The sequence below is a fragment of the Balaenoptera physalus genome (assembly GCF_965194825.1).
Source record: "Balaenoptera physalus genome assembly, chromosome: 18".
In the NCBI taxonomy this organism is placed as follows: Eukaryota; Metazoa; Chordata; class Mammalia; order Artiodactyla; family Balaenopteridae; genus Balaenoptera; species Balaenoptera physalus.
In genome coordinates this window covers 32,599,443-32,625,453 of record NC_138899.1, presented here as the reverse complement: position 1 = coordinate 32,625,453, position 26,011 = coordinate 32,599,443, and the positions used below count along the sequence as shown (strand labels likewise).

The following is a 26,011-nucleotide window of genomic DNA, read 5'->3' as shown; positions in this document are numbered from 1 at the left end:
AAAAACATCTATACAGCAGATTTTACTGTCAGCAGAAGCAAGGGGCAAAGAACATTTGCTCTCATCACGACCATAATAAAAGACTAATTACACAGGCAGAAAAAAACTAATTAAAGGGCTAATGAACAAGCTAATACACACAACTGCAACGTCAATGGAAGCCTGGCAACTGAGCAGATGAAACGGATTTTATCAATTGGTTGGTGCCATGTAATCAGTAACTACTTTTTATTTTTTATTTTTTTGGTCTTAGCAACATCTGACCCATATTGGCTGATTGGCAGGTCCAGAGAATGATCAATAAGTCAGAAATACTCTGATATCATAAAACACAAGCCCAGCAAAAATACCACTGGCCTCTTTGATCTTACTGAGATGCTCAGACAGCACTTTTGAAATTTTATTTATTTTTTGGGTGGCTCATTGTTCAGTGTCCTCTGGTTGCATTTACAAGTGGAATAGGAAATGACAGTCCTGCCAATCTTTCTTAAAATGTCAAAGACCACGTAAAACAAAGCTCATCCAGAGACATCCTGAACTTGTGCATATCACGTCAGATAACCAGCATCACGGCGTAGAACTCATATTTTTGAGAGCAGTCAGTCTTGGAGATTCTGACTTTCTGAAAAACAAAAAATCTTTCTGCTCAAAAGAAGATAGTATTCTAATTGATGGCTCACATACAAATTAGTAGAAAATTATTGCATCTACAGACAGTCAAATAGAGCATCACATTCAATTCCCTACCTGGAAAGACTCAAACCTCATTATCACACAATCTAAAGAGAAAGTTGTTTGTATAGGTGCTGGCCCTTTCTTAAAAGGGAAATAATGGAATTATTCAGGCAAATGTTACCGTAGAGTTGTAGAGGTCAAACCACTGGAGAAAAATCTAGGTTCAAATTCTGGCTATGGGGAGCATAGGGCTGTGCAGGCCACAGATGTATAAATTCACCTCTCTGAATCTCAGTGTACTTATTGGCAGAGCTGACATAGTATCTGTCTCCTAGTGTTGCAGTAACAATTAAATACTTGTATATATGAAATTATGTAGCACATTGTCTGGCAACTTCCATTAATTGAACCCCGACAACTGGTTCTTACTATCAGAGATTTCTATTGATAGAAATGTGTGCACTCATAAAAGCATGTGAGAGAAAAGTCAGCTAATAACTATCATCTTATTATGATGAAAATAGTTTTGACCTCATGAACTCCCTGAAAGAGTCTTGGTTCCCCCCTCCCAGGGTTTCCCAGACCAACTTGGAATGCCACTAGACTAAACAAAGCATTTGAACCCCATGGCCAGGAAGAAGCCCTGATAGAAGTAGTAAGAAGGAGAAATGAGAAAGGGGAAATTGAGTTGAGTCTTCTTCTGTCGGGTATTTTTACCAAAATCTCCAGGTAAAATGTGTCATAGTGGGCAGATGCCAAATAAGAGATGGTTGCTAAGGAAAGACAAATTAAAATATACATCGATGATGCATCAGTGATTCTCAGAAAAGTCAGAGGAGTTGACAGATAAGACTAGGTACCCTACCCCCGCCTTAGACTCTAGCCCCCGTTGTTTAGTTTATCCATCACCTTTTAAAAGTCAATGCTTCTTTAAAATTGACCCCTGATAATATTATTAGTTTACTGCTGGACTTGTGATTCTAGACACTGTAGTTGCAAGAAGCGTGAGAAGGAAGCTCTGGCTGGAGATGAATGAGCTGACTAGGGCCATCTGTAAGAGGACTCGTATGAGAAGGGCTGACAGTGAATGCTGGAGCCCAGGGATGGGTCTCTCAAGGATAAACAGGATCAGAGGAGCCCAGGCCAGGACTAGGGACCAGGAATACACAGCAGAGGAAAGGGAAGCAGAGTTCTCTCCCCACGTGTGTAATAAACCTCAGAAATGAGGCAGGTGAGAAGGGCTCATCCTGGAGAGGCAAGTTTCCATGCTCAGGATAAAGGTAAGCACGGATCCAACATTTTGTCGTGGTGACCAGGGCATTGTGTTTCAAGTGTGTAGCCCCTTAGTTCCTCCTGATAAGAGCTGCAAATGACCTACTGATACTTAAGCATGTGTATGCTAAATGAAGTGAGCATGATTCTGTGGTGGAAAGCCTGTGAAAATTTCAAACTCCAAAAGATTTTAGGAAACTATGCTCATGAAACACCTATATTTCAATCGTGAGAATCTGGAAGAAAAGTGCTTTTTTTTGCAATCTCAACTATTTTAATAGGTCACAGAATGAAAATAAATGCAGAAAAAAACTTGGCCTGGTATGAAATTCACAGCTTCAGAAATGAAACTCAACATTGTAATTTCTGAATTTTTAAAGTGCAGTTTATACTCAATATGGTAAATCCAAATAATATTTTAAAAAGGAAAACTATTGTTATCATATTATCATTCTAAGAAAAGAGTAAATGGGCAACCAATAAAGTATATGAAGATACATTTGTATATTCCATTTTCATTTAAAACTATAACCATAATATGACTTGCTCATAGATGCACTCTTCTAGTGACTTGTAAGAAGTTTTTTTCACCACAAAATACTAACGTATTATTAAAACATTCTGTTTTTTGTATGAGTTTTGTTCCTTTACATACACCTAATAGTTGCTCCACTCCTGTTGTTCTTTAAACAATAGTATTTTCCAAACATATGCTTTGTTGACTTTCGTTCTACAAGATGCTTGTAGGTGTTTCTCAAAATTTTTAATGTCAAAGAAGTTTGGAAAACCATGGGTTCAACAAAGAAGAATTTTCTCTATAATAGTACTTTCATGAGCCTTTGTTATGAGTTCATCAAGAAATTTCAAGGAGGTCATCCAGAAGGCAAAGCTTCCAAACTTACTTGGTTAGAAATACTTGACTTCATGGTAGATCTGTTAACATCTCTTAGAACCAGTATTCTGCATGAAAGGGCTTGAGAAACGCTGCTTTGCAATAATGGACACAGTGACTAGATTTGTACTCAATATCTTCACAGAGCTATTGGGTTCTAAAATTCTGTAGTAGCCTCCTTTAGGATTAAGGAAAATCAAAATGAAGCATAAATATCGCAGACCTGTCACTTTAACATTCTGTTGCTCTTCAGGTGAATATCGGCAAGAGAGCTTAAGTTAGAATAACTAAGGTAGGAGAAAGTCATAGTAGAGGTTACATTTGTCTTGATCTTCCACTCCCAGGGTGCAAAAGACAAAGTCGGAGGAGGACTTTGCCTCTGAAGAAGAGAATGCTCTTGTTGTGGTGTGTGTGTAATTCTTTTTTATATGCATCGAAGGAGACAATCAAGTTGTAATTATCTGCAGGTCAGTTGTCCATGGCCACTTTCTCGTTTGCTTTTTCTCAGGCTAATGCACATGATGCACCTACAGGCAGCTTCCTGTATAGTTTGAGGGGCTGGGAGGAGGTGTGCAGTCAGTGGAATGAGGAAGATGGCTGGTCCTTCCCCTTTGTCAGAACTGGAGCTTCATTATTTTGTTTGAAGTATTTCAAATGCCCAGAATTCAGACATATCTAATTAAACGTAAACCCAGAAACACTTTTCAAGGAGAAATACACAGGATCCTTTTAAGGCCTTCATCTTCTGTCATTACGCTACCATTCTCTTCTATTGACACAGACGGTCCACAACCGGCTATACTTGGTTTGTAAATATGTCCACACATTAAATCAGCAATCTATTCAAAATCAAACTCTTTCTATTTTGAATGGGCTTAACTAGAAAAGAACGTATATTAAATACAAAAGACACTACAGATGGGAGTTGGGGGAGTGGGAATTGGATGGAGGTAGTCAAAAGGTACAAACTTCCAGTTATAAGTAAGTACTAGGGATGTAATGTACAACAGGATAAATACAATTAACACTGCTGTACGTTATATATGAACGTTGTTAAGAGTAAATCTTAAGAGTTCTCATTACAAGGAAAAAAATTTTTTTTCTGTTTCTTTAATTTTGCATCTATACGAGAGGATGGATATTCACTAAACTTCTTGCGATCATCACTTCGTGATATAAATAAGTCAAATCATTATGCTACACCTCAAACTTATACAGTGCTGTGTGTCAATTATATCTCAATTAAACGAGAAGAAAAAACAAACAAAAAGAAACCAAAACAATTAACAATCACAAAAGTACTACAGAGAGTTTATAATTTAGTTAAGTCCTTGTACGTCTTTATAGAGTTTCCACCTGTCACACAATCCCTGTGTTCTCTGGATCCTTTCCTGAACACACTTCCACAGCTGTATGAGCCCTCTTGGTCTAGAGTATAAGAAATCACTGATTCCAAACAAAGTAGGGGTGTAGGAGAGGGGGGGGAAGGCTAAAGTCTGAATCTAATTAACCAGTTCAGAAACTTGTCTGCACAAATGAGTTAATTTCTTCTTTCAACAGCGAAAGCACTTGATTTTCTGTATTTATATTCCTACGTCCTTATATGTACAATACACACTTTGTTATGCTGTGTCTGGCCAGTGTTTTGCATCCCTTTACAAAGGCAGTAATGGTAGCTAGTATGTCGTGTACCTGGGGGTGAAGAGTTGCTGGCGCCTCCTTTTGGACAGCGTTCTAGCTGGCATGGCCATGGTATTTTCTCCCTCCTTGTCCTTCCAACACTCCTCAGTTTAATGACAGTCTTATGCTTTATTTGTTTCCTCTGATCCGACATGTTTATCTGAGGGCAGTTCTACAATACATAAAAGTCAGCTGCAGGGTGGTAAGTATTGACCCTGGTTCTACCTAGCGCCTCATGTGATAAAAAGGTAAATGCATAATCACCCGGTAATACGAAAAACTCTGACTGAAGGACCAAAGAACTTTGTCATTTTACTCCACCCTCTGTGAGTCAGTGAAATGGATTGAATTATAAACCAGAAACCAGCATTTCAATTTGATGAAACTCATCCTCAAGAGGAAAGTGTCACTACATGTTGGCAGTTTATAAAATGTGATGAGCTCCTTTAATCCATTGGAACCAACATGTCCTTAATCACAGCAACATTCTTGGTAAATTAAATAGCTATTAATTTTTTTTAAAACCTGTCAGGATATGCTTATGCAGTGAGGCAATGCGATCACAGGCATTTCCCTTGTGTCAAATATATAGAAAAATAGAACTCATTTGGGAATTTTTAAAATAGCACCAGGCATCTGGGAATCTCACGGCATGTATTGAACCTGAGCTAAAACTCTGGAGTGACTTTCCACATCTGAAGGAACTGAGTCCTTGGATGGTGACATATGTCACAAGGTCACTGTGCAGTAGACCCCCAGTTCAAGTATTCAGCAAGTATTCATTGAGGGCCTATGCTATTCCAGGTACAGTGCTGAGGGTCAGCCCAGAGATGGCAGGGATCTTATCTATTTTCACTTCTCTGCTGCTTATTGAACCCTCTCTGGTCAGCAGCAAGATATTTGTGTTCTTTTTTTTCCCCTTTTGTGTGAGAGAGTCCCCTGCCTCCAAGGAGATGAGCTTCTCTGGGCCTTGTGCCTTCAGGGTAGCCCCTGCAAAGGACTCTTCTCCCATTGATAAAAGGGAGTGTACAAGCTACTATATTTAAAATGGATAACCAACAAGGACCTACTGTAGAGCACAGGGAACTCTGCTTAATATTCTGTAATAACCTAAATGGGAAAAAAATTTGAAAAAGAATAGATACTTGTATATGTGTAACTGAATCACTTTGCTGTACACCTGAAACTAACAAATATTGTTAATCAACTATACTACAATATAAAATAAAATTTTTTTTAAAAAAGGGAGTGGCTTATGTTGCTGGCGTAGCTGAAAAGGAATATATTCCTAGCATGCTGCTAAGTTAACTCTTTTTTTTCCTTCTTATAACCGCCATGGACCTGAAGGGAAATTCTCTAGAATTATGTTAGAATACATTAACAATTCTTTTGCAAGGTTATTTAATGACCTGATGATTAGAACAGATAGAGATTGTAATATGAAGTCACCTAAGACAGATTTAAAATAATCTGACAATATAGAGAAATTTTATGACGTCTCACAGATAAACCACTGCAAGACATCTTAAAGTAAGGCTTTATCTTTGATACATCTGCTTATAACCTCGGTAATGATGTGTCTGAATCAGACAGGATATGGTAAAGTGGAAAGCCAGGGCTGTAATCAGGGCGTTTATTATCAGCAAGTCTCACTTAATGGCATGTCATCAAGGTGCTGCTGAAAATGGTCAATTTTAAGCTTGAAAATCCTGATGGTTGCTGTTTTGTTCATAATATTTGAAGTGACAACAGCAAGTGAAGAGTGAAAGTCATAGCTATCGTATACGTAAGCTGTGCCCTGCATAAGGGCAGCCAGTGGGGAAGGTAATCGTAGGGGGGCGCAGGGGAATCAATTGCGCTCTGCTCACTGGGTCCTGCACCCTGAGGTGAGGCTACATCTGCCCAGAAGGGTGCCTTTTTCATATCTGCACAAAGGTGCTGTACGGGGTGGCTCTGGCATTATTAGTACACCTATTTTCCCAAGGCAGATATTTGAAAGTTCTCTCAGGCCAATGGAAAATGAGGCAGGCCGACAGGGATAGGATTTGAAAAGGGCTGTCCTACTGCTATTCCGGGGGACTCATGCCAGGGTTGATATTCTTTCCCCAAGCAAGCTGGGCACACTCCAGTGACTCCAAGTCACTAGACAAACCTAGGGGTTGAAGAGGGGGGTTGCTCCACCCACATCCCTTCCCTGGAGAATTGTCAAGAACAAAGATCTCCCCGGAGCAAGGATAATTACTGAATAGAGTCCAGCCTTGCTGAGAAATTGCAGAGTAAATTTCCCCTGAAGGCCATGTCTCCTGCATCCTTCCACCTGAATCAGGGTTGTAGCTTAAAAGACTGGTCCAATAGGACTGCAAAAATATAGAGCCCAGCCTGAGAACTGCTCTCAACATGGTGTGAACGTATCAGCTTGGAAGAAATTCTAGGTTTCCAATGTTATCACACACACAACTTCCATGAAATTTCATTGAATCTCATTGACTTTGTGGAATGTTCCATATCTTAATGCAATCCTCTTGTGTGCGTGTAATATGAGAGTGTAACAGATCACGAATTACTACATTGCTCTGCTCTGCATTTCCTAGCTCAAACACACACACACACACACACACCCCAACCACGATTGGTACCAGTAAAATTAAATGAGAGAAGCTATCAGGAAGTAGATAAAGAGACATACAATAGAGACTTTTTTTTTTTTTTTTGGAGTGAATGAGGCCAGGCAAATGGATTTTAAAATTCTGTTTCTATGACTGCACTGCATTTATAAGCTGAAGACATCAATAGTTGACATTGCTCATGGAATACCAAGGGAAAATTCTGGAAAGGAAGTATCTATTCTCTTATTACCCAAATGTAAATTATATGTGCTCTTGAAGTATGCCCTTTATTTAATTTTAATGCATTTTAAATTTTAATATGGATTGCTCTACATGAATCACCCTCTTTGTTTTCAACGCCATTAGCACACAAAAATTGAGGAAGGGTTTCCATTTTCTGGCAATTCAAAGTATTTTATGAGGTGTAACACATAATATTGCATCTTCCATAAAGGAGGGACTCAATATTTGTTGAAGCAATTTCAATGTGATGTGTTAGCTATGATCTACCAAGAATAGGTAACAACTTTATTTCCAGCTTAAAAGGATTCTTCTACTGCCATTGCCATTAAAAAACAAAATGCTTGGTTCTCAGTAAAACCAAGGCATAGCTTTATTAGAATATGCTGGCCTCTCTCTCAAAGACTTATGCAGTCAAAATGATTCAAAATCAATTGTTCTGAGACAAATTATTTTCTAACGCTATAAAGACACTCTATAAGGTCTGAATTCTTTTCTGTTTGAATAAATCCAGTGATTGAAGAACCTGTATTTGATGCCTGGATTATTTAAGTTACTGGGCTAGAGCAGGATTATCTTTAAAAAACAAATAGACCAAAAACAAACCAGACTTGGCTCATGGTTTGTTTCTGTTTTTGGTTTTTATTTCTTAGGAGTTTATTTCTGAAGTCACGCCTTTAAAGATAAGGGGAACTGCTAGATTCCTTGGTAATTTTACTGGTTTAAATTTATAGGGGTGGCTTTCTTTTTTTTTTAGCATTTTATTTTATTTATTTTTTAAACATCTTTATTGGAGTATAATTACTTTACATTGTTGTGTTTGCTGCTGCTGTATAACAAAGTGAATCAGCTATACGTATACATATATCCCCATATCCCCTCCCTCTTTCATCTCCCTCCCACCCTCCCTATCCCATGCCTGTAGGTGGACACAAAGCACTGAGCTGATCTCCCCGTGCTATGCGGCTGCTTCCCACTAGCTATCTATTTTATATTTGGTAGTGTATATATGTCCATGCCACTCTCTCATTTCATCCCAGCTTACCCTTCCCCCTCCCCGTGTCCTCAAGTCCATTCTCTACGTCTGCATCTTTATTCCTGTCCTACCCCTAGGCTCTTCAGAACCATTTTCTTTTCTTTTTAAGATTCCATATATATGTGTTAGCACAGGGTATTTGTTTTTCTCTTTCTGACTTACTTCACTCTGTATGACAGACTCTAGTTTCATCTACCTCACTACAAATAACTCAATTTTGTTTCTTTTACGGCTGAGTAATATTCCATTGTATAGATATGCCACATCTTCTTTATCCATTCATCTGTTGATAGACACTTAGGTTGCTTCCATGTCCTGGCTATTGTAAATAGAGCTGCAATGAACACTGTGGTACATGACTCTCTTTGAATTATAGTTTTCTCAGGGTATATGCCCAGTAGTGGGATTGCTGGGTCGTAGGGTAGTTCTATTTTTAGTTTTTTAAGGAACTTCCATACTGTTCTCCATAGTGGCTGTATTAATTTACATTCCCACCAACAGTGCAAGAGGGTTCCCTTTTCTCCACACCCTCTCCAGCATTTATTGTTTGTAGATATTCGGATGATGGCCATACTGACCGGTGTGAGGTGATACCTCATTGTTGTTCTGATTTGCATTTCTCTAATGATTAGTGATGTTGAGCATCCTTTCATGTGTTTGTTGGCAATCTGTATATCCTCTTTGGAGAAATGTCAATTTAGGTCCTCTTCTGCCCGTTTTTGTATTGGGTTGTTTGTTTGTTTGATACTGAGCTGCATGAGCTGCTTGTATATTTTGGAGATTAATCCTCTGTCAGTTGCTTCATTTGCAAATATTTTCTCCCATTCTGAGTGTTGTCTTTTAACCTTGTTTATGGTTTCTTTTGCTGTGCAAAAGCTTTTACGTTTCATTAGGTCCCATTTGTTTATTTTTGTTTTTATTTCCATTTCTCTAGGAGGTGGGTCAAAAAGGATCTTGCTGTGATTTATGTCATAGAGTGTTCTGCCTATATTTTCCTCTAAGAGTTTTAAAGTGTTTGGTCTTGCATTTAGGTCTTTAATCATTATTGAGTTTATTTTTGTGTATGGTGTTAGGGAGTGTTCTAATTTCATTCTTTTACATGTAGCTGTCCAGTTTTCCCAGCACCACTTATTGAAGAGGCTGTCTTTTCTCCATTGTATATTCTTACCTCCTTTATCAAAGATAAGGTGACCATATGTGCGTGGGTATATCTCTGGGCTTTCTCTCCTGTTCCATTGAACTAGATTTCTGTTTTTGTGCCAGTACCATACTCTCTTCATTACTGTAGCTTTGTAGTATAGCCTGAAGTCCAGGAGTCTGATTCCTCCAGCTCTGTTTTTCTTTCTCAAGATTGCTTTGGCTATTCGGGGTCTTTTGTGTTTCCATACAAATTGTGCAATTTTTTGTTCTAGTTCTGTGAAAAATGCCATTGGTAGTTTGATAGGGATTGCACTGAATCTGTAGATTGCTTTGGGTAGAATAGTCATTTTCACAAGGTTGATTCTTCCAATCCAAGAACATGGTATATCTCTCCATCTGTTTGTATCATCTTTAATTTCTTTCATCAGTGTCTTATAGTTTTCTGCATACAGGTCTTTTACATCCTTAGGTAGGTTTATTCCTAGGTTTTATTCTTTTTGTTGCAATGGTAAACGGGAGTGTTCTCTTAATTTCACTTTCAGACTTTTCATCATTAGTGTATAGGAATGCAAGAGATTTCTGTGCATTAATTTTGCATCCTGCTACTTTACCAAATACATTGATTAGCTCTAGAAGTTTTCTGGTAGCATTTTTAGGACTCTCTATGTATCATATCATGTCACTGCAAACAGAGACAGTTTTACTTCTTGTTTTCTGATTTGGATTCCTTTTATTTCTTTTTCTTCTCTGATTGTTGTGGCTAAAACTTCCAAAACTATGTTGAATATTAGTGGTGAGAGTGGGCAACCTTGTCTTGTTCCTGATCTTACTGGAAATGCTTTCAGTTTTTCACCATTGAGAATGATGTTTGCTGTGGGTTTGTCATATATGACCTTTATTATGTTGAGGTAGATTCCCTCTATGCCTACTTTCTGGAGAGTTTTTATCATAAATGGGTGTTGAATTTTGTCGAAAGTTTTTCTGTATCTATTGAGATTATCATATGGTTTTTATGCTTCAGTTTGTTAATATGGTGTATCACATTGATTGATTTGTGTATAATGAAGAATCCTTGCATTCCTGGGATAAACCCCACTTAATCATAGTGTATGATCCTTTTAATGTGTGGTTGGATTCTGTTTGCTAGTATTTTGTTGAGGATTTTTGCATCTATGTTCATCAGGGATATTGGCCTGTAGTTTTCTTTTTTGTGTGACATCTCTGTCTGGTTTTGGTATCAGGGTGATGGTGGCCTCGTAGAATGAGTTTGGGAGTGTTCCTCCCTCTGCTATATTTTGGAAGAGTTTGAGAAGGATAGGTGTTAGCTCTGCTCTAAATGTTTGATAGAATTCACCTGTGAAGGCATCTGGTCATGTGCTTTTCTTTGTTGGAAGATTTTTAATCACAGTCTCAATTTCAGTGCTTGTGATTGGTCTGTTTATATTTTCTATTTCTTCCTGGTTCAGTCTCGGAAGGTTGTGCTTTTCTAAGAAATTGTCCATTTCTTCCAGGTTGTCCATTTTATTGGCATATAGTTACTTGTAGTAATCTCTCATGATCTTTTGTATTTCTGCAGTGTCAGTTGTTACTTCTCCTTTTTCATTTCTAATTCTATTGATTTGAGTCTTCTCCCTTTTTTTCTTGATGAGTCTGGCTAATGATTTATCAATTTTGTTTATCTTCTCAAAGAACCAGCTTTTAGTTTTATTGAGCTTTGTTATCGTTTCCTTCATTTCTTTTCCATTTATTTCTGATCTGATCTTGATGATTTCTTTCCTTCTGCTAACTTTGGGGTTTCTTTGTTCTTCTTTCTCTAGTTGCTTTAGGTGTAAAGTTAGGTTGTTTATTTGAGATTTTTCTTGTTTCTTGAGGTAGGATTGTATTGCTATAAACTTTCCTCTTAGAACTGCTTTTGCTGCATCCCATAGGTTTTGGGCCGTTGTGTTTTCATTGTCATTTGTTTCTAGGTATTTTTTGATTGCCTCTTTGATTTCTTCAGTGATCTCTTGGTTATTTAGTAGAATATTGTTTAGTCTCCATGTGTTTGTATTTTTTACAGTTTTTTTCCCTGTAATTGATATCTAGTCTCATCGTGTTGTGGTTGGAAAACATACTTGATATGATTTCAATTTTTTTTAATTTACCAAGGCTTGATTTGTGACCCAAGATATGACATATCCTGGAGCATGTTCCATGAGCACTTGAGAAGAAAGTGTTTTCTGTTGTTTTTGTGTGGAATGTCCTGTAAATATCAGTTAAGTCCATCTTTTTTAATGTATCATTTAAAGCTTGTGTTTCCTTATTTATTTTCATTTTGGTTGATCTGTCCATTGGTGAAAGTGGGGTGTCAAAGTCCTCTATTTTATTGTGTTATTATCAATTTCCCCTTTTATGGCTGTTAGCATTTTCCTTAGGTATTGAGGTGTTCCTATATTGGGTGCATAAATAGATATGAGAATTGCCTGTCCAGCTTTTTTTGATTTCCATTTGCATGGAATAAATTTTTCCATCCCCTCACTTTCAGTCTGTATGTGTCCCTGTCTGAAGTGGGTCTCTTGTAGACAGCATATATACAGGTCTTGTTTTTGTATCCATTCAGCCAGTCTATGTCTTTTGGGTGGAGCATTTAATCCATTCACATTTAAGGTAATTATTGATATGTATGTTCCTATTACCATTTACTTAATTGTTTTGGGTTTGTTATTGTAGGTCTTTTCCTTCTCTTGTGTTTCCTGCCTAGAGAAATTCCTTTAGCATTTGTTGTAAAGCTGGTTTGGTGGTGCTGAATTCTCTTAGCTTTTGCTTCTCTGTAAAGTTTTTAATTACTCCATCGAATCTGAATGAGATCCTTGCTGGGTAGAGTAATCTTGGTTGTAGGTTTTCCCCTTTCATCACTTTAAATTTGTCCTGCCACTCCCTTCTGGCTTGCAGAGTTTCTGCTGAAAGATCAGCTGTTAACCTTATGGGAATTCCCTTGTATGTTATTTGTTGTTGTTCCCTTGCTGCTTTTAATATTTTTTCCTTGTATTTAATTTTTGATAGCTTGATTAATATGTGTCTTGGCGTCTTTATCCTTGGATTTATCTTGTATGGGACTCTCTGCTCTTCCTGGACTTGATTGACTATTTCCTTTCCCATATTAGGGAAGTTTTCAACTATAATATCTTCAAATATTTTCTCAGTCCCTTTCTTATTCTCTTCTTCTTCTGGGACTCCTACAGTTCGAATATTGGTATGTTTAATGTTGTCCCAGAGGTCTCTGAGACTGTCCTCAAGTCTTTTCATTCCTTTATCCTTATTCGGCTGTGTGGTGGTTATTTCCACTATTTTATCTTCCAGGTCACTTATCCTTTCTTCTGCCTCAGTTATTCTGCTATTGATTCCTTCTAGAGAATTTTTAATTTCATTTATTGTGTTGTTAATCATTGTTTGTTTGCTCTTTAGTTCTTTTAGGTCCTTGTTAAATGTTTCTTGTATTTTCTCCATCCTATTTCCATGATTTTGGATCATCTTTACTATCATTATTCTGAATTCTTTTTCAGGTAGACTGCCTATTTCCTCTTCATTTGTTTGGTCTGGTTGGTTTTTACCTTGCTCCTTCATCTGCTGTGTATTTTTCTGTCCTCTCATTTTGCTTAACTTACTGTGTTTGAAGTCTCCTTTTTGCAGGCTGAATGTTTGTAGTTCCTGTTGTTTTTAGTGTCTGTCCTCAGTGGGTAAGGTTGGTTCAGTGGGTTGTGTAGGTTTCCTGGTGGAGGGGACTTGTGCCTGTGTTCTGGTGGATGAGGCTGGATCTTGTCTTTCTGGTGGGCAGGACTGCGTCTGGTGATGTGTTTTGGGGTGTCTGTGAACTTATTATGATTTTAGGCAGCCTCTCTGCTAAGGGGTGGAGTTGTGTTCCTGTCTTGGTAGTTGTTTGGCATGGGGTGTCCAGCACTGGAGCTTGCTGGTTGTTGAGTGGAGCTGGGTCTTAGCGTTGAGACGGAGATCTCTGGAGAGCTCTCGCCAATTGATATTACTTGGGACCTGGAGGTCTCTGGTGGTCCAATGTCCTGAACTCAGCTCTCCCACCTCAGAGGCTCAGGCCTGTGTCACCCAGCTGAAGCACCAAGACCCTGTCAGCCACAGAGCCAGGTATGTGGAGAGTTTCTTGCCTTTTGGGAAGTCTGAGGTCTTCTGACACCTACAGTAGGTGTACTGTAGGTGTTGTTCCACATGTAGATGTATTTTTGATGTATTTGTGGGGAGGAAGGTGATCTCCACGTCTTACTCCTCTGCCATCTTGAATGTCCTCCTGGCTCATGTTTTGACATATACTTTTGACTTTGTAAAGAAGAAAAGGCAAGTGTATAAATAACTGTGATGCAAGTTAGAATGTGAAAAATGTCAAACAAAAGGCCCTGGGACAGAAGTTTAGAAGGCAAGGTTGGGGAAGTATTGAAAGCATCGTGGAGGACGTGAAGAGTGCAGCATGAACAAAGGCAGAGTGGTAGGATGGTTTATGACCATTGGGAGAACACAGTGTTGTCTCATTTGATTAGAGTTGAAGACAGATACAAAGGAGTAGTTGGAAGATTAGGCAGCAGGATAGGTTGGAACCAAGTTGAAAAAGGCCTTGAATACTGGGTATAGGCAGTGACATCCTGTTAAGTGTTGAATAACCAGATATGGGATGGGGACAGGGGGTTACTGGATTTGTAGTGTTTGCTGATTTTCCATCCCTACATGAGGCCATTGCATGTGGAATTGGGAAGTGATGCTAACAGTCAGGTCTGAGCTGGCACATGTTGGCTCCAGCACACTAGTGTCTAAGTGTTTGTTGAATCTATGAGAAGGGAGGAAATTGCAAAGGGTGAGCAGGAAAAAAGAAAACAAACAGACAAAAAGTCCGAGACAGAGCCTGTGGATTCCCTGCATTTATGCAAAAGATTGAATATATGTTTTTTAAAAAAAGCACGAAATTGAACACAAATATTCTGTAACCAGAGGATGAATGGGCAATTTATCTACTAAATATGGTGGAAAATGGCGATTCCTGCACAAGAAACTTCGCTTTGTCTTTCCAAAAGTAAATAATGTGCTAAAATGACTGATTACTTTCTAATCACGGATGACGAAAATCTTCTGCTCAAGGCTATCTGTCAGTTATCTTTTTCAGCCTAGACAACTGTTTTTAGTTACATAAATTTGAATTTTATGTAGACCATGGATAATTTTTTAGTATAAGTATATTCTCTGCAATACTGGATGGATTCCATGAAATATTGGGGGCTTACACTAAAACCGGGTGTCTCTATGTTTATTTGTTAAACCTGGCAACCCTACCCATGAACCCTTTACCCATGGAGCAGCACACTATCTATGCACAGAGCAGGAAATCTTTGCTCACCCCAAACTGGCTACCTAATTTGAAGGGCCTGGTGCAACATGAAAATGTGGAGTCTCCTTGCTCAAAAATTATTACACATTTTAAGATGGTGAGAGCAGAAGTTTTAAATCAATCACAGGGCCCTTCTAAGTGTGGATCCTGGGCACAGATCACACGCCCACAAAGCCAGCCCTGTTCTTACCACTTGGTGTGGTGTGTTTTGCTACAATGAAATCTGGAAGTATTTCCTCTTTAAAAACTTTTTTTTATTGAATGAAAGATTCTTTAAATTCTGTAGTACTTTACAATTCTCAAAAGTTTCATGTACATGATTTCATATAATCCCATAATAACCCCTTTTTTCCCCCTACTTCTCTATTGTCCCTCCCCCACTTCCATCTCCCCGCTGGTAACCACTAGTTTTTTCTCTATATCTGTGAGTCTGCTTCTTTTTTGTTTTATGTGCTTGTTGGTTGTATTTTTTTTGATTCCACGTATAAGTGACATCATACAGTATTTGTCTCTTTTTGTCTGACTTATTTCACTTAGCACAATGCCCTCCAAGTCCATACACATTGCTGCAAATGGCAGAATTTCATCATTCTTTGTTTTTATGACTGAGTAGTATTCCATTGTGTGTGTGTATGTGTGTGTGTGTGTGTGTGTGTGTGTGTGTGTACCACATCTTCTTTATCCATTCATCTGTTGATGGACACTTAGGTTGAAGAAGTATTTCCTCTTACTTGTAAGAAATAAACAGGCAGAAATGAACATGCTTAAAACTTGGGATTTTAATGAAACATTCCGAGTGATAATTGCATTTGGAGTGGCTCTTGATTATAAGGTGCGTGAGAGTAAAGGTCACATCTGACCTGCTCAACCAGTCCTATGTATAGTGCCTGACATGTGGCAATCACTTATTAATATGTTGATGAATATCTTATGGGAACATGTAGTATGCATCTACCTTCAAGTGGCATTGAAATTAAATAAAAGACACATTTCAAGAGAAATTATAATTTCCATTTGAATAATGAGGTCAAATACCAAAGATGCACCGTAATAGTATGTATATTATGTAATATGCCTGTATGTATATTGTGTAATACATATATTGCCTATTATGTAGTGTTATGTGTGTTCCCGGCTTCTCCAGTTGGTGCATATATGATCCTATTTGCAGTAAATGCCCACATCTTGATGTTCTGTGCTCACCTACTGATACTAGACAGAGCCTGACTTTTCCACAGGTTCCCTTCTCTAAATATCTCTCAGAAGTTTTAGGAGTGCCGTATGTAAGTCAAGTGTCCCCTGCACCACCTTGTTGGCGTTAGACAAGTCTTTTGCCCTCGAAGTCCCATGAGGGAGACAAAGGTGGGACCCTCCAATGCTGGAGACTATGGCTGTTACTCCACATCCTTCTCATGGTCACTTTGCTGCTTTTGGACATTGTGCCATTGCTGCCTCTCTCCTCTGGACTAATGACTCTCACATTGTGTATGACCAGGTCTTTCATGGCAGGCTCCCACAGCAGAGTGGCTTGGGTCCCAGTGACACAATCCTTTCATCTACATCACTCAGGAGCTCCAGGGATGAGGGGCGCTGGGTTAGTGGTGACCACACACCATCCTAGACTCTCTGGCATCAGGTATGGGAGTCAATAACGTTCTGTTTACATCCAAGGTCAGATTTTTTCCTCCCTGGAGGGTAAGAGGCAGTTTCACATACATCAGTCTAACCCTGAACCCAAGTATGGTCAGAGTTTCAAGATCTTTCCCAGGGGATCTTGGTCCCCAGGCAAGTCCAAGATACATTGGGCTTCTGCTTCTGTGGTCCTAAATAATCTGTGACAGTTATGAGGCTTGTCTGCCTAGCGCACACAGGGATATCTAGGATAGATTATGTCTATTTTTCTAATTCTGCAGAGGCAGTGAAAGGAGTGAACTGGAGGAGGATGAGTGAATAACTGCATTAAATGTTTAACTTCTGGAAACTCCTTTTTTTGTATCAGCTAATTCCCCCGTAATTTGTATTACATAATTTTTCCTTAATTTTTTATTAAGTAACTTTTTCCATTTTCAGACTTTTTCAAAAAAGAATCATCCCAGGAGCAACCAAGGAGATAGGGGTCTCATTCTCTAATCCAGCCAAATCAAGGATTTACTTAGGAATCAACTTGAGTGCAGGCACTTCGTTTTCTGAAATATGATCTATAAACTCTTAAAAAACTATAAACCTATTTTTAGTGGATTGTTTCTTATTTATACAATGTATTTAAAAATTTGTCATTAACATTTCTAACTCGAGATGGCACCAAAATAACCCTTTTCTGGTATAAATACATAATACTAAGTTTTATGTTGTATATTTTTAGGTTTTCTTGGGTCTATGTATTAATGCCATATAGATGTATGTAATATATATAGTCTAGGTAATATAGACATATATAATATATATGTTTTTCTTTTTTCTAAATATGTACTAAGCTGAATGATTGTAGTAATAAGTTATCAAATGCTAATCCGTAACGTCAATGTTAAACAGTGATTTTCATGATACACTAATGTGTATGTTTTTTGGTGAGAGAATTGTATCTAAGAAGTGACAGAGCATGGTTGCTTATTTCTAAACTGGACATACTTTAGTAGACGATGCCTAAAGACAACACAACAGATTACTTTCCAAGACTGCATCATGAATTTCAAATGTACTATGGGTTGAAGACCATACATTTGTCTCAGTGGGATGTTTCTTTTCATTTTGTAAAAGAAAAAGATGTTGGCATTCTCCAGTTTTGAAGCAGCAGAATATGGTGGAGATGATGCTGGTTTGGGAGTTGGGAGTCCTGAGTAATAATCTCCAGCAATTACAAACTGTGTGAACTTGGGCACATGACTGATCACTCAGCATCTCAATTCACTCATTTGTAAACTCAAAGGTTATAAAGATTAAAGGAGCTAAGGCAGGACCCATGGCCCTAGGAATGAGAACATGTGCTGTTGACTGAATAACCAACTTTTCCTCAAACTTGTTTAAAAATGTTTATTTCCTATAAGGGTTACTCCACCCTTCCTCATTGGCTGTCAATTGTCCTGTCCTCTTGTTATTCCTTCCCAGACCAGCCCATAAACTATGTGGAACCAGCTCAAGAATACAAATAGAGGCCCATATGCCGTATGTCTAAATATTTGCAAGCTGTAAATCAAGCTAACACATTGCTAAATTAAACATATGCCATCTTCCAACTTGATACATCTACATTCACAATGTTCTGGAAGGCTAGTTTGACTTTGGAATTCTCAGACCCTTTGGGTCATGAGGTGGGGTGAGGAAAGCCGGCCCCAGCCTTTGGCCCTTGGTCTGTCAGCTTCCTCCTCCGACCCCCAGCTCCACCCACATCATGAGGATTCTTATTCATGTTTGTGTGGCTACATCAGCTCACCCCTCCAAGCTTTTCCACACTCCCCAGTCACTTCTTGACCACAAGTTGGGCCTACTGACATGTACACGAAGGGGTGGATACACTGTCCTCAGGAGGCAAGACCAGGTAAAGGGCGACACAGCCCTGGTTGCAGATTTAGGGCCATGAGGGCAGCAAATTCTGGGATTCCAGATACCTAGAGCATGGTCTAGATGTAGGGGTAGGGGTTGGACAGCCTCCTGGTGGAAATATACTCCTAGTTCCATGGACTTTTCATTCTATGGGAAAGGAAACAGTTAGGCAAGAGCCAAGGCAGGGTCCTCAAAAGCACAGAGCCCAGGGCTGAGGTCATCTTCTCTAGTGCTAAAGGCAGAATTTTCCAGTTCTTATCTAAATACTTGGATACTGTATTTTCCAAAAATGAGCTCTAAGGATGTTACGAGCCTTTAATATGGTAATGCATACTATGAATCTCCAAGATTTCTGACCAGGGCACGCTGTGTGTGTGTGTGTGTGTGTGTGTGTGTGTGTGTGTGGACCACCTCCACAGGACAGGGTTTGGCAAAAGCTATTCCAATCTCTAATGTCAGGCAGTAGTTATTTCTCTTCCTCCAACTACCTCTTAAATGTAGGGGATTCTATCTTCACCTGCTTTTATTTTCTTGTTCCATATTCTTGCTAGATGATTTTATCCATATCCAGGGTTTTAATTATTTACTATATTCCAGTGATTCCAAACTCTCCATCTCTCACCTCTCTCGTGAGCTCCATACTTACTACCTAACATCTCCAAGGGGATACATGAATTCTACATGGTGAAAACTCAACTCATCCTCTCTGCAGTCCTGCCTATCCCAACCTGCTCCTCTAGTGACTTCCTTCTCTCTGTAAGTGTTTCATCATCTGACATGGCTTCACCATTTGTCAGAATCCTAGAGTATGTCTAATTCTTATCTTGATCTTACCTCCTCCCCAACTTATCTTCCTAATTTGTTGATTCTGTCTTCTTGGTATTTCTCCAGTTTCTAGATATATCAGTTTTCAAGGATCTTATCATTTCTTGCTTAGATTCCTGCAGTTTTCCATTTCCTTCTATTTTCTTTTACATTGCAATGAGAATACTCCTTTTTAAATGCTAGGCAGTTAAAAAAGACCGAGGAAGCTTTTTATGTATTGATATGGAAAAATCTCCGAGCTATATTATTAAGTTAAAAAGAAGGAGGATATGGGGGGAGGGTAAGATGTGACAGGGTGAGAGAGTGGCATGGACATATATACACTACCAAATGTAAAATAGATACCTAGTGGGAAGCAGCCGCATAGCACAGGGAGATCAGCTCGGTGCTTTGTGACCACCTAGAGGGGTGGGATAGGGAGGGTGGGAGGGAGGCAGATGCAAGAGGGAAGAGATATGGGAACATATGTATATATATAACTGATTCACTTTGTTATAAAGCAGAAACTAACACATCATTGTAAAGCAATTATACTCCAATAAAGATGTTTAAAAAACAAAACAAAACAGGATACCACGAAAACCGGTTAGAACCTACTAGGCCCAAGATGGCAGAAGATTTGACTGCCAATAGACCTTGAGCCTCATTATACACTCATTGTAATATATTAGCATACGTTAAAGGACACACCCACAGGTGCCATGACAGTTCTGAGGCCGACCATAAAAGGCCAAAAAGTGGGTGGTGCCCCAATTCCTGGAAATCCCCACTCCTTCTCCAAGATAGTTAGAATATTCCTGCCACTTGTTAACCTGTGAAATTACCCAGCCCATAAAAACTAATCATCCATACACCTTGAGGCCGCTCTCACCTTCTGAGATGGCCCAAACTCTGTGAAGTGTGTTACCTCTCTAAATAAACCTGCTTTCACTTTAAAAAAAAAAAAAAGAAGTTAGGTGCAGATCTGAGCATAGATGTTAAGTTTAATGTAAGAAAGGAGGAAAATAAGAATATATATTTATATTTATTTGTGTTTGCAAGCAGCTAATAAAAGTGGCTATCTGTTTGATAAAGGCATTTGGGATGAATGTTTCCAAACGGGATGGATATGAGATAATGCATTGTATACCTTGTTGATTGTTTTGATTTTTAAAAATGTGAATGTACTAAATTTAAAAATTCAAATTCAAAAATTAATCAAAAATTTAAAATATATTTAAAACTATATTATGCATTATTAGGTAATTGTTACATGTTAAAATACATAATAAATAAAAGTGAAAAAATTAAAGAATGAAAAGCTAAAAAAATTATGTTTGATCATGCCATTTCTTTGCTTCATATTGTTCTTGGGCCCACTATTACCTTCAGTAACAAGTGAAAACCATTTAGAATGGCATAGAAATCCCTTTAGAATATGGACTTTGTCCACTTCCACAACTGCATCTCTTCCACACCCTAATAAAAGCCCATTCTCTGGCCATATTGAATGCTACGATCATTCACGTCACATATCACAGTTTCATGCCCATGTGTTTCCACTATTTAGAATCTCATCCTACCCAACTCAGTCTGTCCGTTCACCCCAATTCAATCTTCAGGACTTGGTTCAAATGCCTCCATTTTTTCCCTTTGAATCCAGCGACCCTCTTTTCACCTGTTTTATAACTCTGTGCCTTTCTTATTGTACTCACCTTTCCGTACTGTGATGACTTATATGCCTCCTAATCTAGGTTGTGCACGCATTAAAGATGAAGACTATCTTGTTGCATTCATCTCTGTATCTGAACCACACAATGAAGGGCCTGGCTTAGCCCTTGTTAAATTAATCTCTATGTGGAAAATGAATAAAAAATAAATGAGTGAGTGAATGAATAGGGAAGGATATTTACAATGCATTCCTCTCTCCTGTAGGATGGTGTTGTGGACCAGCTGAAGCACTGGAGAGAAGGCTATTGTTCTGCCCCTGACTATTCAGTGCACCTGACTGATGGAGTCTTGATTTTGGTGCCACTTCTACACTTGATCCATGTTGGTGCCAATTCCTCATACCCAAATCAGAATTATCCTTTGAAAAGTATTCCCAAGTGTTTCCTGCCCTGACCTGAATAGTTTTGCTTTCTATTTTCATTTTATTTCAGTTTTCTGAGAAAGGGTCAATTTTTGTAATGATCTTTCCAAATTTTCCCTGAAGTAATTTTTGTTGAGGGAGATTGCAAAACTCCCATCTCAGTGTTAGGGTTCAACCCTGGAATAAAAAGACAGAATAAAGGAAAAAAATAATGTGAGGTTTTTTCCTTCATGAATAATGCTCATGTGTAATGATCAAACACGGTATTTCATTCTCTACATAAAACTGCCAAAAAGAAGAAGAAGGCAGTTCATCCTCTGGGAATTGAGATTTAAGTATTTCCATAGGTCATAGAACAAGTTTCCTTCTAAAATTAGGAATTTCTTTTTTAAGTCTTAAGAATGTGTTTTAATCACTTTTGGAATGAACTTCCTTGGAAAGACATGATTTCTCTAAATAATGCCAAAAAACTAAGTTTGATTAGCAAAATCTAAAGTAAAAGAGATTAATAGCTAATCTTTCACACTGGGTTCTAAGAAACCTGAATTCACAGGAGTGGCAGATTATTCTGGAACTCTTAGCAGAGTTGAGCCTACTCATCTGCTTCCCAAGCACCAAATCTTTGATGTGGAGCTGCCCCAAGGGCTCTGTGAAGATGGTTGCTGCTTGGGTCTTGTGGTGGAAAAAGCCCAAGGGACTAAGCGCCAGGACACTGGCCTCCTTTTATAAGGATCTGGTTTCACTGGATACAATTTTCCACTTTGATGTATTCCATTTATTTGGGCTCTGGGCCCATAAATACCACAAGTTCATAAAGATTTTAACATTGAAAGGGATTCTGTTCATGGACTACACTGACAAAATTATTCTCTTGGACCCAAGTGCTTGATCCTACTGCTTGCTTTTTGCATTTTGTCTCATGCTTTGCCTACCATTGTCCTGTTGAGATGTGAAGAAATTTGTTGGAATCATATTTTCAGAAATGTTTAAAACTAAATTAGAGAACATGCACTCGGAAAGATATTAGTTAGTATTAGGGTTTCCAACTTGTGATAGAGCAACAAAAAATTAAATAACTTGTCAAAGTCACGAAATGAATCTTTGTTAGTGTTACACCTGAGAATGTTGGACTTTTCTGTGCCCATTAGTGTTGTGTATAAGCTCAGACACATTTCTCTCTCTCTCCGTACACATATGCACACACACCTCTATGTTATATTATATACAATTAGAACATATTTTGTTACCTATCATGAGCTGAACTAAAAATGCTAACTTTTTAAATGTTAGAGCCTTCAGGAACATGAAACTCATAGTTTTAGCATTTAAACCTCTATTTTTCTAAAGACTAAAGGGTTATTTTAATATAGATGTTAATGCTCATGCAAGGCATCAGAAAAATAGGTAACATGTCCCATTTCTTCAATTTATGTACAGAATATGCATCTACTGCCACATATCTTTCTGGTAAAATCAAGAGCACTTGAGGCATTTTGGTACCCTCTGTTTTGGTTTTTTGTGTGTGTGTTTCAATAAAGGTGTATGTTTGGGGGGGCAGGATCTGGACTCAGAAATGAATGCATTTTCAGAAGGATTTTGAACTAGATCCTCACTGGGCACAGAAGCTGTGATGACTGCTACAACCGTATCTTCACGTACGGCAAGCCTATTTGTTGCATAACTTTTACCCTTTGCCAAGGAGCAATACAGCCTCATGCCTCTCATCCCAAATCCCTGGGCTGACACTGGGGGATACCTGTCTGTGTGACTTGGCTGTATGTACCTTCTCTGTATTTCAGCGAAGTTGGATTTCGATCAGTGATTTATTAAGAATTCTTCCAGTAGCTCATTATAAACCACCTCTGAAGTACTACTGTGGGCCGTTGCTTGAGTGGATCGATCTTGTACGAAAACATTTGCTAGGTACTCTCTGGCAACATCTGTCAAGCTCGGGCTCCCTGTCCTTGGGTGTGATATTGCTACTCCAGGCCAAGATAACATGGATTGGAAGAGGTGTAAATCTGACAGCCAGAAGTCAAGGAAAGAAGGGAAATGAACATGCATAAGAGGTTTGTTTTGAGGGAAGACAGGAATAGTCATAATGAGCCCCCAAAAGGACATTTACTAAGAAGCATATTTGAAACCTGGCATGTGAGAATTCTAGAGTTAAATATAACTTCATTGCATTATCCAAGTGTCGATTTATGAGGCAGTTTTGAGAGCTAAATGAAAAGCTTTTCATAGAACAGTTATTAGAATATGGAATTGTTAGTTTTCTCTATGCATTCCACTGAATTATTTAGTTCGCCTGCTGTGGTTCAGCTGCATTCGTACATAAGTACAGAATATACATCTGTTTAAGCACATTAAAAAGGCATTATTGATGCTTTAGCCTGGAAATTTGCTGGTTTTGTTAATACCCAAAACCTTTTCTTTTCAAACTTGTAATATGGGGTGAGATTGCACTCAAGTGAAAATTGTGTCTATGAGGTTCAAGATATTTAAAAAGACATGATCTTCACATGATGTGAAAAGCTTTGATTTACAACTGAGGACAAGAAGCAATTGGGGGGGATTTTTATTTTTTTTTGTAGCAAAACATCAAACAATGAAGAAACCTAAGGTAACCTTCTCTCGGTGGTTGCCACCATGAGCATCGGTCAACCCAAGTCCCAAGTGTTCCGCTAGAATGAAGAGCAGGATTGACAGTGCTCTATATAAATGGAAACTTTGCAGAGAAGAGAGTTGACGTGGAGTTATGCGCACCGACCAGCTTTTTGGTGGGCAGCCAAAAACTTTCTTGTTGGAAATGCCTACATCTTTCCCAAATCATTTGGCTCAACTCCTGATGGAACTCTGTCTGAAAGAGAAGTATTTAAATGGGCTGGAGTGACGGTAACGGAAGGATTTCAATTACCAAGGTGCATACTGGATTACTTTAAGTGGCAGAGATGGGCTTTAAGGCTAACTCACGGGACCAGACCCAGCATAGCTTTTCAATGAAATATGCATCTACCCTCTCTGAAGGTAACACCGTGTGCTCTTAGGTAATGTAAAGCAAAAGTTAGGAGTCAAAATGCAATTGGAGAGAAATCTATCAGGAAACATAAACCATAATTTCAAATGTGGAATAAGGCCAAAATGATTGAGCCTGCTGAAATAATGGTCAAGAGGATTTAGAGAAGTTGGAGAGGATATAAATGATTTTAAAAATTCATGTAAATATACACTGAGAAATATTTGGAGGCACCAATAAATAGTGGTTCCAAAGTTTTAGAGCAGAAAGTAATATCTAGAATATCCAGCCAATAAAAAAAAATCAGTAACTCTGCATTCAAACACTTAAGTAAAATAGATGATAGCTTAGCACTAAATGTGGAGATTCACATTTCACTGTCTTGCTCTCATGTCTTTGGCTGTGTGTGAGCAAAGCCTACTTACTGAGTGCTGAGGGATGTAGTTGGCTCTATTTCCAGGCACAGAGATAACTGGAGCAGTTTGGGCAGTGTAGATTGGGCAGTGCAGTGCCCTCTCACATGACTTAACTGTTCCCCTCTTCTTTGCTTTTCTTGCCTCTTTGTTTTCTTCTCACACAGATTCTCTCCTGTAACACCTCCTACACTAACCTTTCTTCCTCCTCTTCTCCCGTCTAAAACCCTACTCTGTCCCAAGGCTGTTTCCTCTATCAAAGCATCACATTCATTTTGCCCACCTGCCCAGGCTCACATGACTGGACGGGCATCTTTCAAACTCTTCTTTATTTCCTCTTTCAAGTCACCTTGTGTTCTGCTTACAAAGCTCCTTTGCCTCTTGGTCAAGCCAGTCAGGTATAACATGTATATTTTATATATGATTTTCTGAAAAAGGGAGTTAATAAGCAAGACCACTCTAAAACAGCCTATATCTGGAAATCACAATAATTAAAATAATATAATGGTACAAAAATAGGCATATATGTTAATGGCACAGTAAAAGAGGCCGAAAGGGAATCTAATGAATTTTGAAATGTCACATAGCTAACATTTACTGATCACTTACTATGTGCTGGATGCTGAACTTACTGATTTCATTGTCTCAGTGAACTGATGACCTCATTATGGATGAAGGAGCTGAAAGTTAAAGTAAGTTTCTCAAGATCAGCTAGAGCTGCAGCTAATATTAAATCCAGGCCACTGGGCTCCAGAGCCATATCTTAACCTTTACACTCTACTGCCTCTGAAAAATGAAGTTTAATAAAGCAGTTGGGAAAGTAATCATTAACTTATAAGTATTTTGGGTATAATTAGCTTTATGGTATTTTATACCGTAAGTCAAAATGAACCAAGGAAAGTGCTACATGTTTTCTTAAGCCATGGAAAAACACTAGAATCCACAAGATAAAATTTATTTTGACTCTGTAGCAATGACAATTTTCTAATTATTGAACAATGTAAAATATTACAGAGGCAAAGTCACACATTTGTCTATAATTTATTGCATATTATAGTATTGACTTTTAAGCTTCATTATAATTAAAAACATAAAACTTTAGAAACCAGTGGAACAAGAAAATATTTGTGATAAAATATTAACAGATTAATAGAATTCATACCTCCAATGTATAAAGAGCTTTAATATTTATAAAAACACAAAGATCTAAATAGCTTAATTGGCA

The 26,011-nt window shown here is 38.3% G+C and overlaps 1 long non-coding RNA gene across 1 annotated transcript; it reads left to right on the top strand.

Annotated features, from left to right (window-relative positions):
- The first annotated feature begins 12,120 nt into the window (after positions 1 to 12,120).
- Positions 12,121 to 24,319, top strand: LOC309647676. Its single transcript, XR_014256247.1, has 2 exons — positions 12,121 to 13,675; positions 19,059 to 24,319. It is a non-coding gene; the product is annotated as an uncharacterized lncRNA (long non-coding RNA).
- The last annotated feature ends 1,692 nt before the right edge of the window (positions 24,320 to 26,011 follow it).